Source organism: Zingiber officinale, chromosome 1B (assembly GCF_018446385.1).
Source record: "Zingiber officinale cultivar Zhangliang chromosome 1B, Zo_v1.1, whole genome shotgun sequence".
Lineage (NCBI taxonomy): Eukaryota > Viridiplantae > Streptophyta > Magnoliopsida > Zingiberales > Zingiberaceae > Zingiber > Zingiber officinale.
In genome coordinates, this window is record NC_055986.1 from 131,167,797 (window position 1) to 131,182,257 (window position 14,461).

Sequence of the window (14,461 nt, forward strand, 5' to 3'; positions counted from 1 at the left end):
GTTGCATCGACAACAACACATTAGAGGGAAAGAGGAGCTAGGGAGGAGGTCCTGACCCATTTGCCCACTATGTCTCACTCACCAATCCTGTGCCATTGAGCGCTGTTTTGTATGCCGCTTGAGCATATGGGCTAAGAAGGACTGCACCAAGAATCCGGAGAAGCACCTGTCCGAGATGGACGTAAGGGAAAAGCCCCAATAACTTGCAGCTCTCCCGAGCAAATTAGCACCCCGTTCTCTCAAAGGTTGCTAGAAGACAAGCTATCAAAACATTATCAATCCCTGACCATAGGGGAATACTCAGGGTCAACTGATCCTGAGGATCACCTCCTCAAATTTGAGAATGTCACCCTCCTGCATCAATATACGGACGGTGTGAACTACTGGTTGTTCCTCATCACACTCGTCAGGCTTGGCACAAAGATAGTTTTAGCGATTGTCGGCTGAATCCATTTGCAGTTTTAAGGATTTCCGCAAGATTTTCCTTCATCATTTTGCCAGCAGTCACCGTTACTAGAAGACCTTCCTGAGCCTTTTCTCACTCAAGCAGGGGCCCAAGGAGATGCTCAGAGCCTATATTAAAAAATTTAATCAAGTTACCATGGATGCCCCTACAATTACCACTGAAATTCTGGTGAGTGCCTTTTCCCAAGGCCTCGCCAATAATGATTTCTTTCGCTCCTTGATCAGAAGATCTCCAAGGAACTTCGACCATCTATTCGACCGAGTAATCGAGTTTATTAATGTTGAGGAGGTGCAGTCGACCCGGAGGAAGGAGGTCACTGCACTTGCCCCGGCTCCTGCTCTCGAGTGCCGAGCATTACCAGCTCCTCCACAAAAAGGGCCCTGGATGGGTCATCAGCTTTATCATCAAGAACCATGGCTCCAGGCCATGCAGTATGTGAAGGTCGAGCAGGAAAGATATCCCAAGCCCCCTCAGGGAGCCTTGTGACGGTGGTGCACATATCACTGGTCAACCACTCACGACATCTAGGATTGTTATAATATGGCAAATCACCAGAAAAACAATCAAAGATTCCGTTGACACATCCCGTCGCCCAACCATCACCCTTATCAATGGCCGAACGGCTTGCTCAGAAGAAACTAGCGAGAGGCTGAGCGACGTCAAAGGACAGCCCAATCTCCAACAGACCGGACACAGGCTCCTGCCCGAGTCCAACAAGAGCTCCCAACGCGACAAGATGAGAACTGCAATAAGACCGTTTGAGGCAATATTAGCATGATAGTCGGGGGTCCAATTGATGGAGACTCCAACTGAGCAAGAAAATTGCATGCTCGCTTCTTGGAGATTCATGCGGTCGGCTGCAGTACAGAGTAGGCGACCGAGTCTGAAATCAACTTCGAGCTTAAAGATTTATAAGAGATCAAGGTGTCCTATGATGATGCACTGATAATCAAAATTTTCATAGCCAATTACAATATCTATAGGACTTTTGTTGACACGGGCAGTTCAGTCAATATCATCTTTCGGCAAGCATTTAAGTAACTGTAGATAGAGTCAAGCAATCTCCAGCCCATGATGACACCCCTTTATAGTTTCACGGGTAACGAAGTTCAGCCACTTGGCCAAATTAAGCTAGCCATATCATTAGGGGAGGAGCCCCTGATGAGGATGCGTCAATCAACTTTCATAGTTATAGACGTGCCCTCAGCATAAAATGTTATTCTGGGCCGACCGACCCTAAATGAATTCAGGGTAGTCGTCTCAACCTTCTGCCAGAAAATAAAATTCTCCGTGGATGATCAAGTCGGGGAAATCAAAGGAGATCAACTAGTAGCACACAAGTGCTATGTTGGTATAATCAAAACTAAAGCCAACTCCGCTTGGAAGATGCAACAGATGGAAGTCAATACCATCTGGGAAGCACAGCCTGCCTTGTTTATGGAGAGAAGAAGGAAGTTCAAATTCGACCAGGCCAGCCAGAAGCCACTACTCAAGTAGCTGCCAACCTATCTCCAAAATTTAAAGAAGAGTTTGTCGTGTGTTTAACATGTAACAATGATGTTTTATCTTGGGAACCCAAGGAGATCATAGGTGTCTCTCCCATGGTCATGGAGCACGTACTCCATGTCTTCCCTGAAGCTTGGTCGTTCAAGCAGAGAAAGAGAGATTTTGGGGTGGATTAGAATAAGATCATCTGCGTTGAAGTGGATAAGCTATTATAGACCGGCTACATCCAAGAGGTACAGTTCCTGAGCTGGTTAACCAACGTGGTTCTGATGTCTAAGTCAGGAAACAAATGGAGAGTCTGCATCGACTTCAGGGACCTCAACAAAGTATGCCCTAAGGATTACTACCCCTTTATGAGAATTAACTAGGTAGTAGATTCAACTTCTGGTTGAGAGTTAATTTGCATGATGAACACTTATCAGGGGTACCATCAAGTACCGCTCGCTAAGGATGATCAAGAGAAAGTTAGCTTTATAACCACTAAAGGCACTTACTACTATAATATTATGTTGTTCGGACTAATGAATGCAGATACTACTTACCAACGGCTAATGAATAAAGTGTTTCGAAATCAGATTAGGCGAAATATGGAGGTTTATGTGGATGACATTCTTATTAAGTCCCTCAGGGCGACTAACCTGTACACTGATGTGGAAGAAACCTGCTAGACTTTAAGGCGATACAGATTGAAGCTTAATCCCAGTAAATGTTTGTTCAGAGCAAAAAGCGGGCGATTCGTGGGATACATTGTGACTGAGCGAGAGATAGAAGCCAACCTGAGCAAAGTGCAAGCCCTCCAAGATATGACTCTCTTGCGCAATCTGAAGGAGGCGCAAAGACTGACTAACCGGATCACAGTCCTATCTTGTTTCATCTCTCGATCGGCCGATCGAAGCTTGCCTTTTTAAATATCCTCCACCGAGCAACCAAATTCCAGTAGGATGCTGACTGCGATGAAACTTTTGAGGAGTTAAAAAATTATTTGTCTGCCATACCTATACTTGCTAAGCCAGTGGCGGGTAAACCTTTATGAGTGTATTTATCAATGAGTACGCAGTTGGATCAGTGTTAGTGAGGCAGGAGGGAAAATATCAATAACCTGTATACTTTTTAAGTCATTTATTAAAAGGAGCCGAGTGTCATTACACTGCGCTCTAGAAATTAGCATATGGGCTGGTTTTAGCTACTTGGAGGTTATGCCCTTATTTCTTTTCTTGCCCAATCATGGTACTTACTAACAGCACTTTGGGTCGAGTGATTGTCAATCCTGAAGTTTCTGGGAGGTTGATCAAGTGGACCATAGAACTCAGTAAATATGACATACAATATCAACACCGAGCGGCCATTAAAGCTCAAACCTTAGCTGATTTTATAACAGAAGTGCAATACCCTAAGCCTGAAGAAATTTGGAAGATATATGTGGATGGATCATCCACCTGGCAAGGCAGTGGAATAAGCATTCTTATGATATTACCTAGAGATGACATAATATAACTATCTGTTCTACTCAATTATCAGGCTACCAATTGTAGAACCCTTAGCGGCTGACTAGAGGGGGTGAATAGCCTTGTAAAGGAAAACGAACCTTCCTCAAACTTTATAGCTTTATAAGAATCAACACTTATATAAAAGAAATAAGAGACTAAATAAAGAAAGGAAGAGGTACAAAAGGTTTACTTGTTTACAATCAGGGAGCTTATTAATCCAAGGAAGATGAAAAGCTCACTAATATCTCCTTCAGGTGGAGAAACCTTTTATAGTGTTGATGACTTACAAACAAGTAGTAGAACAAAAGATAAGCATTTACAAGTGTTGTTTTTCACTATTGGGACCAGAGCTGCATTTATAGCCTTGGTCGGGGCGCCTGGAAGGGTTCTAGGCGCTTGGAGGGGATAAAGTTTTATTCCAGTCGTAACGGGTGCGACACATGGAGTTTCGGATAAAACTCTGGTCTGGGTCTTCCGTTCCAGTTTTGTTCGCTTGACTCCGGGTCTTCCGCTCTGGCTCCGCTCACTTGGATGATTTCAGCCATCCGAAATAGGGCTCACTCGAACCCATTTGTCAGCCTTTGAGTTTTTCGCTCCGGCTTCTCGTCCCTTAGAAACGTCGCGCGCCTCCTTTTTATTCGCTAGCGTACTCTTCAGCAGCACCTCGTCCCTCAAATGCACCGAGCCCGTCGGCTTTTTGCGGTGCCGTCCTTCTCGCTAGCTGCGTCTTTCTCTCTACTTCATTGTCTCCTAAGTTCCTGCACACTTAGACACAGGGGTTAAATACTAACAAGACCTAACCTGACTTGGTTGATCACATTAAAACTACCTTGGGGCACTAGCAATCTTTCCCTTTTCGATGTCAGCAATCCCAAGTTAAGTTATGGAAAAATAAACATAAACAAATAATAACAAGTTAAATTTTGCAAATAATAATATGCAAAAATTGTAAAAATTAATGATACCCTGTCCCTTAGACTTAAACTTCACTTCTCCTCCTCTGATCATATTAAAAAGGAGGTGTTTTGAAATAAAAATCTAAAACAAAGTCTAAGAGATAATTATTATCCAAAAAATTAATAAGTTAACATTTTGAAAATCTGGATTTTTTTTGTAAGTTATAAACCATTTTTGGAAAAGATAAAAATTAGTTTTAGTTGGTCAAAAATTCTAAAAATTTTGATAGCAGTAAAACAAACATAATCAAAGCCAATTTTTTTTTTTACTAACTTATCAAGTTGATTTAAGCATAAATGAATTATTTCCTATAAAAAAATCCTAAAAATAGTTTTTGAACAAAAAGATTTGAGAAATTTTCTAAGTATGTATTATGGCAATTTAAAAAATTTCAAAAGAAATTATTTGTTCAAGGATTTTTGATAAAAAATTTGTAGTTAGATAGATAATTTATAAAAAAATTTACCAACGGAATTTTTTTTCATTGATCGATAACTTATAATAATTCATAGAAAAATAAGATTTGTAAAAAAAAATTACATTGCAAGATATAATAAAAAAATGATTAAAAGGTAAAAGAAAAAAATATTTCTAAGTTTTTCTTACTGATACGTCTTGAACATCTTTTTTTTAAGAAGAGTTTGGATTGAATTAATTTCAAATAGAAATTATATGAAACAATTTTTTTTTAAAAAAATGATAATTTGAAGCAAGACAATTAAATCAATGCAAGAAATTTAAGCATGAATGATGATTTTTTACTTTAAAATTGACTTTGAAACCTAATATAAATTCCTACATGTTGGATTAATCAAAAATTTCTTTAGGATATATTTTCTATCAACTTTTACAATCTGGCCTTTATGGTATTTAAAATACCAGTTAAGCCTTCGATGATATTTGTAATTTCTTTATGGAGCATGCGAAAAATTTAAACATGAAATTTTCTTTTCTAACATTTCTATTTTATCTTTTAATCTTATATTTTCATCTATTAATTTATGAAATTCATCTTTTAAGTATGCATATTCTTTCTTTGATTTTACATATTTTATTCTCTTTCTATATAATGATTTACCTAACATTTGCACAATTTTAAATAATTGCTCTGGAGGAAGCTTACTTACCTGACTTATCATATATTCGTCAGTAGACGCTCCCCCTTTATTGTTGCTTTCTTCTACAATGTCTCCCCCTTCATTGATGCTCTTGATCCTCATTTCCGAGGTACTTTCATCATTTTTGGATAGGTATTCAGCAATTAGCGTTGTTATGGTAATCTCCTTGGATCCGGATGCTTTTGAAGTCAAGTCGGTATCCGTAGCATAATCAAATTCTTCTTTTGTTGATTGATCGTAGAGCTCCAAGAACTTTTCCCAAAGTTCTTTTGTGTATTGATATTTGTTGATTTTGTCGAGTTCTTGAGTGGGAAGAATACTCAGTAGGTGGAACTCGACCTTACCATTTGCTATGAATTTGTCGCACTACGTCTGAGTCCAAAGATGCTCCTCGAGTTCTTTTCCATCTTTTCTTTTGGGGGCATCAAAATCAAATTTCATAGAAAATATTATATCAAAATTAGTTTGAAAAAATACCTCCATTTTTCATTTTCAGAATGAGAACTCTCCCTCAAACGTTGGCAGACAGATGCTAGCTCTGACCATTTCTTTTGCTTCGATCGACGGTTAGTCCTCCTGAAGCGTCCTAGCTCTGATACTAATTGGGCGGCTAGGGGGGGGGGGGGGGGGGAATGACCCTGCAAAGGAAAATGAACCTTCCTTGAACTTTATAGCTTTATAAGAATAAACACTTGCATAAAAGAAATAGAAGACTAAATAAAGAAGGAAGAGGCACAAAAGGTTTACTTGGTTATAACCGGGGAGGTTGTTAATCTAGGAAAAATGAAAAACTCACTAATGTCTCATTCAGGCAGAGAAGCCTCTTACAGTGTTGATGACTCACAAACAAGTAGTGGAATAAAAATAAACATTTACAAGTGTTGTTTTTCACTACTAGGACTAGGGCTATATTTATAGTCCTGGTCGGAGTGCTTGGAAGGGTTCTAGGCGCCTAAAGGGGGATAAAGTTTTATCCCTGTCTCAATGGAATGTGACATCCGTTCACTTGGCTCCAGGTGTTCCGCTCTAGCTCCTCTCACTTGGGTGATTTCAGCCATCCAGAATAGGGCTGACCCGAACTCATTTTCCGTCCTTCGAGAAGTCTTCCTCTCCAACTTCTCGTCCCTTGAAAACATCGCGCGCCTCCTTCTCATCCTCCAGTGTACTCTTTCGCAGCTCTCCCCGTGCCATCCTTATTGCTAGCTACTTCTTTCTCTCGACTTCTTGCGCTCCTAAGTTCCTGCACACTTAGACACAGGGATTAAATACCAATAAGGTCTAACTTGACTTGGTTGATCACATCAAAACTATCTTGGGGTACTAAAACCAACAATGAGACAGAATATGAAGCATTGATAGCTAACTTACAAGTTGCCAGACATGTGGGAGCAGCTCAGATTTTAATTTATTTAGATTCTCAGTTGGATGCTCAGCAATTAGCAAGAAATTTTAAGATCAATAATTAGCGGCTTAATCTTTATGTAGAGGCATTCGTGAAGCTTAGAGCCAGATTCCAAGAAATAATCATACAAAAGGTTCTTCGGGAAGAAAAATCAAACAGTGGATAACTTGGCTAAGTTAGCTTCCTCCATAGTTCCATGGACCCTAGACAAGCCTATAGCACAAACACTGTTAGTGGCTTGCATTGAATGACATGTCGACTTTAAATTGTAGAGTGATTGGAGGACACCCATCATATTATTCTTGCTAGTCATAGTAGGGTATGGATATAGTGGGGTCTTTTCCCTTAGCACCTGTCCATAAAAAATTCTTGCTAGTCATAGTGGATTATTTTTCAAAATGGGTGGAGATAGAGCCATTGGCCAAGATAACTGAGCAATTGATTATCAAATTCTTATGACAATATATTATTTACAGGTTTGAAATTCCACACAAACTGGTTTCAGATAATGGAAGACAATTCCAGGGCAGGAAAATCCGAGAGTAGTGTTCAACCTATGGTATCACACAGGCCTTCACATTTGTGGCTTACCCCAAAGTAATGGCCAGGTAGAAGTGACAAATAGAGAAATCATCATAGGCCTTAAAATCAAATTAGATGACGTTGGAGGAAGCTGAGTTGACTAGCTACCCAGCATACTATGGCCGTATCTTACAACCCCTCGAGAAGCGACAGGTATAACTCCTTTTCATTTGGTTTATGGTGGTGAAGTAGTGGTTTTGGTTGAGATTGGCATGGAATCTGATCTAAGGCAGCTACACAACAAGGACAATGTCGGTCGTCACCTTTTTGGAGTTTGATCTGATAGAAGAAGTCACAAATAAGGCGACAACTTGGCTAATGACATACCGCCAAAGAATGAGGCAAAATTATAACAAAAGGGTCATCTCTAGATTTTTTTTAGGTTAGTGATCTGGTTTAGAAGCAGGACAAGCTAGTTAGGGATGTCAACAAGTTGGAGTCACAGTGGGGAGGACCATATACGGTGAAGCAAAAGCTCGCCTTGGGCTCCTACTATCTTCAGGACGCGGATGGGAAAAATTTAGAATGACCTTGGAGTGACAACCACCTACAGCCTTATAGGACCTAAGAGTACGTTTGTAATGCATTGATGTAGTACTTTAAATATTTTTTACTCAATGAAAATGTAGATGATTTTATCCCAATAGGTCTTAGCGAATTTCAGACTCCTAAGCATCTGGCCGGGTTATAAGTGAGCATAGGGTTGTAAACAAGTCAAGTCGAGCCGAGCTTTGGGGTGTTCAAGCTTGTTTAATAAGGTAATCAAGCCGAGCCGAGCCGAGCCAAACTTAAAATTAACCAAGCTTTTGAAATGAGTGTTCAAGCTTGACTTGGTTTATTTTTTATGAGTTTGAGCTTGTTTGAAGTTTGGCTCGAGCTTGGTTCATTTAGATGTTATCAAGCTCTCAATTCAAGCTTGTCTTGAGCTTGGTTCAAGCTTGGCTTGAGCTTGGTTCGAGCTTGGTTCATTTAGATGTTATCAAGCTTTCAATTCAAGCTTGTTTGATTGTTTGAAATTTTTAGTTATTTGATTGATTATTGAGCTTGATAATTTAAATTTATTTATTTTATTTTATTTTATTATTTATTTAGCATATTAAAAAGAATTTTATTAATAAATATGGTTCGTGAACATTGTTCATGAACGTTGTTCAGGAACGTTGTTCACGAACGTTGTTCACGAACATTGCTCACGAACGTTGTTCATGAACATTGTTCACGAACGTTGTTCATGAACATTGTTCACGAACGTTATTCACGAACGTTAACGAGCTGAACACATATGCGTTCAAGCTTGTTTGTTTATCTTAACAAGCTATTCAAGTTTGTTTGTTTAATTAATCTTATGTATATTGAACGAACATAAATAAGCTCTTACCAAGTCGAACACCAAGCTTGTTCATGAACGCTTGGTTCATTTATAGCCCTAAGTGAGCATGCTCTCGTGCCTTTATATTTCAGACTCCTAAGCCTCCGACCGGGTTATAAGCAGCATGCTCTCGCACCTTTATATTCTAGACTCCCGAGCCTCTGGCCAGGTTATAAGTGAGTATACTCTCGTGCCTTTATATCCTAGACTCTCGAGCATCCGACTGAGTTATAAGCGAGCATGCTCTAGCACCTTCAAATTCCAGACTCCCGAGCCTCCGGGCGGGTTATAAGCGAGCATGCTCTCATGCTTTCAAGTTTCAGACTCCCGAGCTTCCGGATAAGTTATAAGAGAGCATGCTCTCGCACTTTTATATTCCAGACTCTCAAGCATCTAGCCGGGTTATAAGCGAGCATGCTCTCGTACTTTTATATTCCAGACTCTCGAGCATCCGGTCGGATTATAAGTGAGCATGCTCTCGTACTTTTATATTCCAGACTCTCGAGCATCCGGTCGGATTATAAGTGAGCATGCTCTCGCATCTTTATATTCTAGACTTCCGAACATCCGGCCAGGTTATAAGCGAGCATGCTATCATGCCTTTAAATTCCAGACTCCCGAGCATTCAGTCGGATTATAAGCGAGCATGCTCTCGCACCTTTATATTTCGGACACCTGAAACCCCCATGCGGGTTCTAGTTATAAGGGTTCCATTGTATTAACTGGCCTAGTTATTCCGTTCGGTATCATCATCTCTCCTGATTTAGTATTTAGTCTGGTAATCAATTATAAAGAATTCATTCAGAGGTCATCTCATAAATATATTAAAAAAATTATGGTCAGTCGGCCTGATTGTTCTGCTCGGCATCAATAGATCGCCTAATATATTATTTAGCCCAGAAATCTCTTATAAGATAGTTCATTCGCTCGGCCAGATTATTTTGTTCAGTGTTATTAGCCCGTCTAGTTTATTATGCAGACCGATAAATATTTCAAGAAGAAGGCACACGGAATCTATTTTACAAGAAATATTAATGATTTTGAAGATATACAAGAAAACAAGTATGATTTAATAATGTTCTATACAAACTTTGACATTTAAAGTTCATTCCCTTCAATGATTACACAATATGAAAAATACTATCATACGCTTAGTCAAATTTGCTCAAGAGGTCCTTCGGAAGCTCTTTGAGAAGTTGGTAATGACTTATGAATTGCCGAGGAGGTTTTGTAGATAGATAGTTGTCCTCCCATAATTGTTGGACAACTCCTTGGCTGCACGGGAGTGCGATCTTGAAATGCACTTGGTGAATTTTTTTATTGAATTTGGGAAAGTCGAGATGAGCCCTCCTTCTAACCTCAAAACGATCGTCATCCCTGGCTTTGTATGTTTCCAGCTTAGCCTTTACAGAGTCAAACTCAGCTTGTAGCAATTCCAGCTAGGCTTCTTACGTATCCAATTTTCTCTGTTGTTCCAGTATCAATAAGTACTTGGAGGATAATTCCTTAGTTCGTTCAGAGAATTTGGATGCATGAGAGAGTCTCAGCTCCTCTAGCAGAACATTTTTCTGAGCCATGTCGGAAATGACTCTGGCCCTCATAGCACTTTTTACTCGGAGCTTAGATTTGTTGGTCCGTAGCAAGATTTCTAATTTTTTCTTGTCCACTTGCTGAGAATCCATCAATTGTTGAAATTCCTTCAATGTCTGCCCCATATTTAAGAGAAGCTCGACCTGAGCCTTCACTTCTTCTCGCAAGTTAGTCGTCTCGGTGCTTGGAGCGGACGCGGTAGCTTTTAAGTCCTTCACCTATTTGCTTAGGATTTTGTTATCCCACTCTAGGTCCATAACCAATTGGCTTAGGTTCAACCCATAGGCATAAAGCTGAAAGGAATAAACAGTGAGCTCCTAATACATAAGGTAGGCCAAGTTAGGAGCTTACCACAGTAGCGTTTTGAGAGTGCTTATCTACGCGTGCCAAAGTCGTGGACCCTTTCAATTAGCTCTATGCTTTTACCCAAGATTCTGCTAAGGGGCCTCCTAGCTTTGTTTAAAATAACGATGAGGGCCAGTCGGAGAATTAGTCCTTGAAGGAAGAGCACCGAAAGCCTTTGGTGACATCAGACAAGTAGATGGGAAAGATTCTGATATTGTCTTGACCGACTCAAGATCCCGTGCGACCCTAGAAGGTGCAAGTGTAGGCCGGCCGGCTGCATAATGGACTTTTGCCTAGAACTCCCTAATCTGATGGAAGGAACGCCTAAGGCTTGCGATGACGCTAGACGAGCGAATGAAGGCTCTAGTGTTGTCTCAATTGGCTCGGAAGCCTATGTGATCACACAAGGCATAGGTGTAGGACTGGTCGGATTCATAACAAGCTTAGATTGACGATGTTTCACTGGCATGGGTTCTTTTCCTTGAGCAGAAAAAACCTTGGTAATATCAAGTGAAGTCCGCTCATCCAACAGTTGCTCAGGTAGAGCCAAAGTTTCTGATTGAGGCCTTTTGCGCTTAAATGTGAGGGGAGTATCTGAATAGTAGGATTTAAAAGAGGAGGTTTCTATAAGGGTTTCCATGGGGGGAGGCAGCCGATAGAGGATGAGACTTGCTCAGCTTTGCGCTCCTTTAGTAGTGCCTCACCCAATTGGTTTAAAATATCCTCCTTTATCCAAGTATTCTTGAAAAGGAAGGCCGAGGTAATAGCCTCCGCTATAGAAATAAGTGAATATTATAAGAAAAACCTTCATAAATAACTGAGGGAGAGAGAAAAATTCCTTACCAAAAGTGGCGTGTAGTCCAAGGTCAACAGGACTAACCCTAAAAATATATAACAAGCTCTCTATAATTAGCTCGATCAGACTGAACTTTAGACCTCTTAGCTTCACCAAGGCCATGCGCAAAGCCGGATTTGTGCGAATATTGCCCAAATATGGGATAGGAGAAGGTGCTATTGCCACACAGTTGGCCAAGACGAAGAAGTTGGAACTCGAATGAAAAAGTATTTGTTTCTCCACTCGCCTTGAGGTGGAATCCTATTAAATAAAGTCACCTTAGGATGTGCGTGAAAGTAAAATAAGTCATCTATCACTTGTTGAGAGTATAAGTAATGATGAAACAAGCGAGGAGACAAAGGGGGACCAAATAGATGGAAAACAATAGTGGCCTCGCTTAGGATGTGAATGACATTTAGAATAAGTTGATGAAATGGAATACGAAAGTATTGGCTGATAGCGGCAAAGAAAGGGTGGATAGGGAAGCGAAGCCCTGCTACAACCTGCTTCTTAAAAACAATGATGTTTTCTGTGGGAGGAAGGTGGGGACGATCTTGGCCCTTAGGTATAACTACATAGGTGGGAATCCCATAGTTAAAACGGAGGTCATTGACATCCACATCGTGAAGATCTGAGGAACAGAGTGTGTACCACGCGCTATCTTCAACCATTTTAAGAAAGAAGACGAAGAGAACGAAGAGTGGGGAAACAATGAAGAAGGAGAAGAAGTGCATGCACTAAAGTTCTCGAGAATTTCTCATGAAATCCTCGAAAGTTACTTTTTGAGCCTATTTGAGCAGAGCTATCGGATCGTAACAATAAAAAGGCTAGATAAATTTCAGACCGTAGAATGGTAAGATAAAATGATGGGTGTGTGGAAAGGTGTACACTGATAATAATGTGAATGCACACGTGTTACCAATAGAAAGTGTGCGTTTGTAATTGATGTGACAGGTATTTAACCCGAAATATCGATGGATTCATCGATGTAAACTTTGATTTTTACATAAGCCCTTAGGGAAGCCCGATTGGTCCTAAACTTGATCGAGTTTTTATGACTTGTCCAAAGGGAAAATAATCAAACATCCGGTTTGATTCATTCCAGACTAGTTTTAACTCCGAGTGAAGCTAATCTCGGATGGGTTTAAGGCTGAACAATTTCTAAAACTTGATGTCCTTCCCTAAGTAATCCTCACCTCATTATAGCTTATCCAGACTTTTGCCCAAACAGGTTTAAGCCCGAATGGTTTCAAGTTTTGCCTCATTACACTAAAAGAGCATCATTTGTTATGGCTCGTTCGGCCTTAATGTTCGGATGAATTTATGACCGAACGATTTCTAAAAATTACTGCCCTTCCCTAAGTTTTCCTCACCTCACTATAGCTTGTCTGGACGTTGGCCCGGACAGATTTCCGTTGTCCTTAGTTTATCACACACTTAGGGAAAACAAAAGCTATTAGACAACCAAACATTAAAGTAAAGATAGATGACAAATTCAACAGAAACTTAACTGTATATATGATGGATACAAGCATCGAGTTCTATTTCATTAACTAAAAGAAGAAAGGATGACAAAGTACATCATAGTAAATTGGAAACAAGCTGGGTGGGTGATTCTAAATCAATTTCTTGTTGTTAAGGAAGCGAGTAGGGGGTTCGGAGACCAGATATCCTCCCTCCCTTAGTTGCTCCAATGCACCGCTAGCTCTAAGAAGAAGGGCTTTATTGATAGAGCTAGTGATAGGTGCGTTGAAGTCACATGATTGAAGGAGGGCTTTCTCCCTTGTTTCAAAGGGCTCATCTTCCCCCGCTTGGTAGGCCGCCAACTCCGCTCAGGCAACTATTAATTGTTGGTGTAGGTTGCACCAGAGTCAAACCTAAGTTTTGATGTTGTTAAAGGTTCAAGTTAAGTCTTGTTGTGATCTAACAAGTTGACCAAGTGTGCAGGCTGTTTACTCAATCGGAAAAGTCCTAGTTGGAGGCTAGGCAGGAAAGACTTAGCAGATCGTGGAAGCTAGTTGGAAAGACTAAATGGGTCGAGAGGATTCGACACTTGGCCGAGAAGCTCGATAGGTTTGGAGGATCATAGATCGAGGAAAAGTCTTGGGTGGCCGATCTAATGCTAATCGGTACAATCCAAACATATCTAGAGGTTCATGTTTGGTAGATAGGTTGAGGTAAGCAACTGGAGGAGCGATAGTGAGGCCGTGTTCCTGAAAGGAACAACCTAAGGTCGCCGATCCAACTAAAGAAATCGGGAAGGTTTCCAAGTTGAGATCAAGACAGTTCTACTGTCTAATACTACTCATGCATCATATATATTATTATTGTGCTAATATCTTTTTTTACAGGAGTATATTATCTAACACTGTTTTATAGCTTCGGTCTGATCGGTCGACCGAACAAGTCTAACTCAGAGCAGATACAAGTTCAGACCAAAGTAGAGAAAAGTTCGATCAAGCCATGATCGGCCGACTAAACAAAAGGATCGGTCAACCGCACACTGATGATGTGGCACAGATCAGTTCGAGCTGAAGCAAAGAAGGAAGATTGCTTGATCGGTGGACCGAACCAGGGGGTCGGTCGACCGAACAATAAAGACATTAATAGCGCATTTATGATGAATCTCGACAAACAGGGAAAGCTCACTGTTCGGTCGTCCGAACAGAGAGGTCGGTTGATCGAACCATTAAAAATCATTAATGTCCGAGGATCGAATCTTAGCAAAGAAGGCAGGGAGCAAGTTTGGTCGACTGAACCCAAGGATTGGTCGACCAAATAGTACTGATTCTTATAAAAGTGGA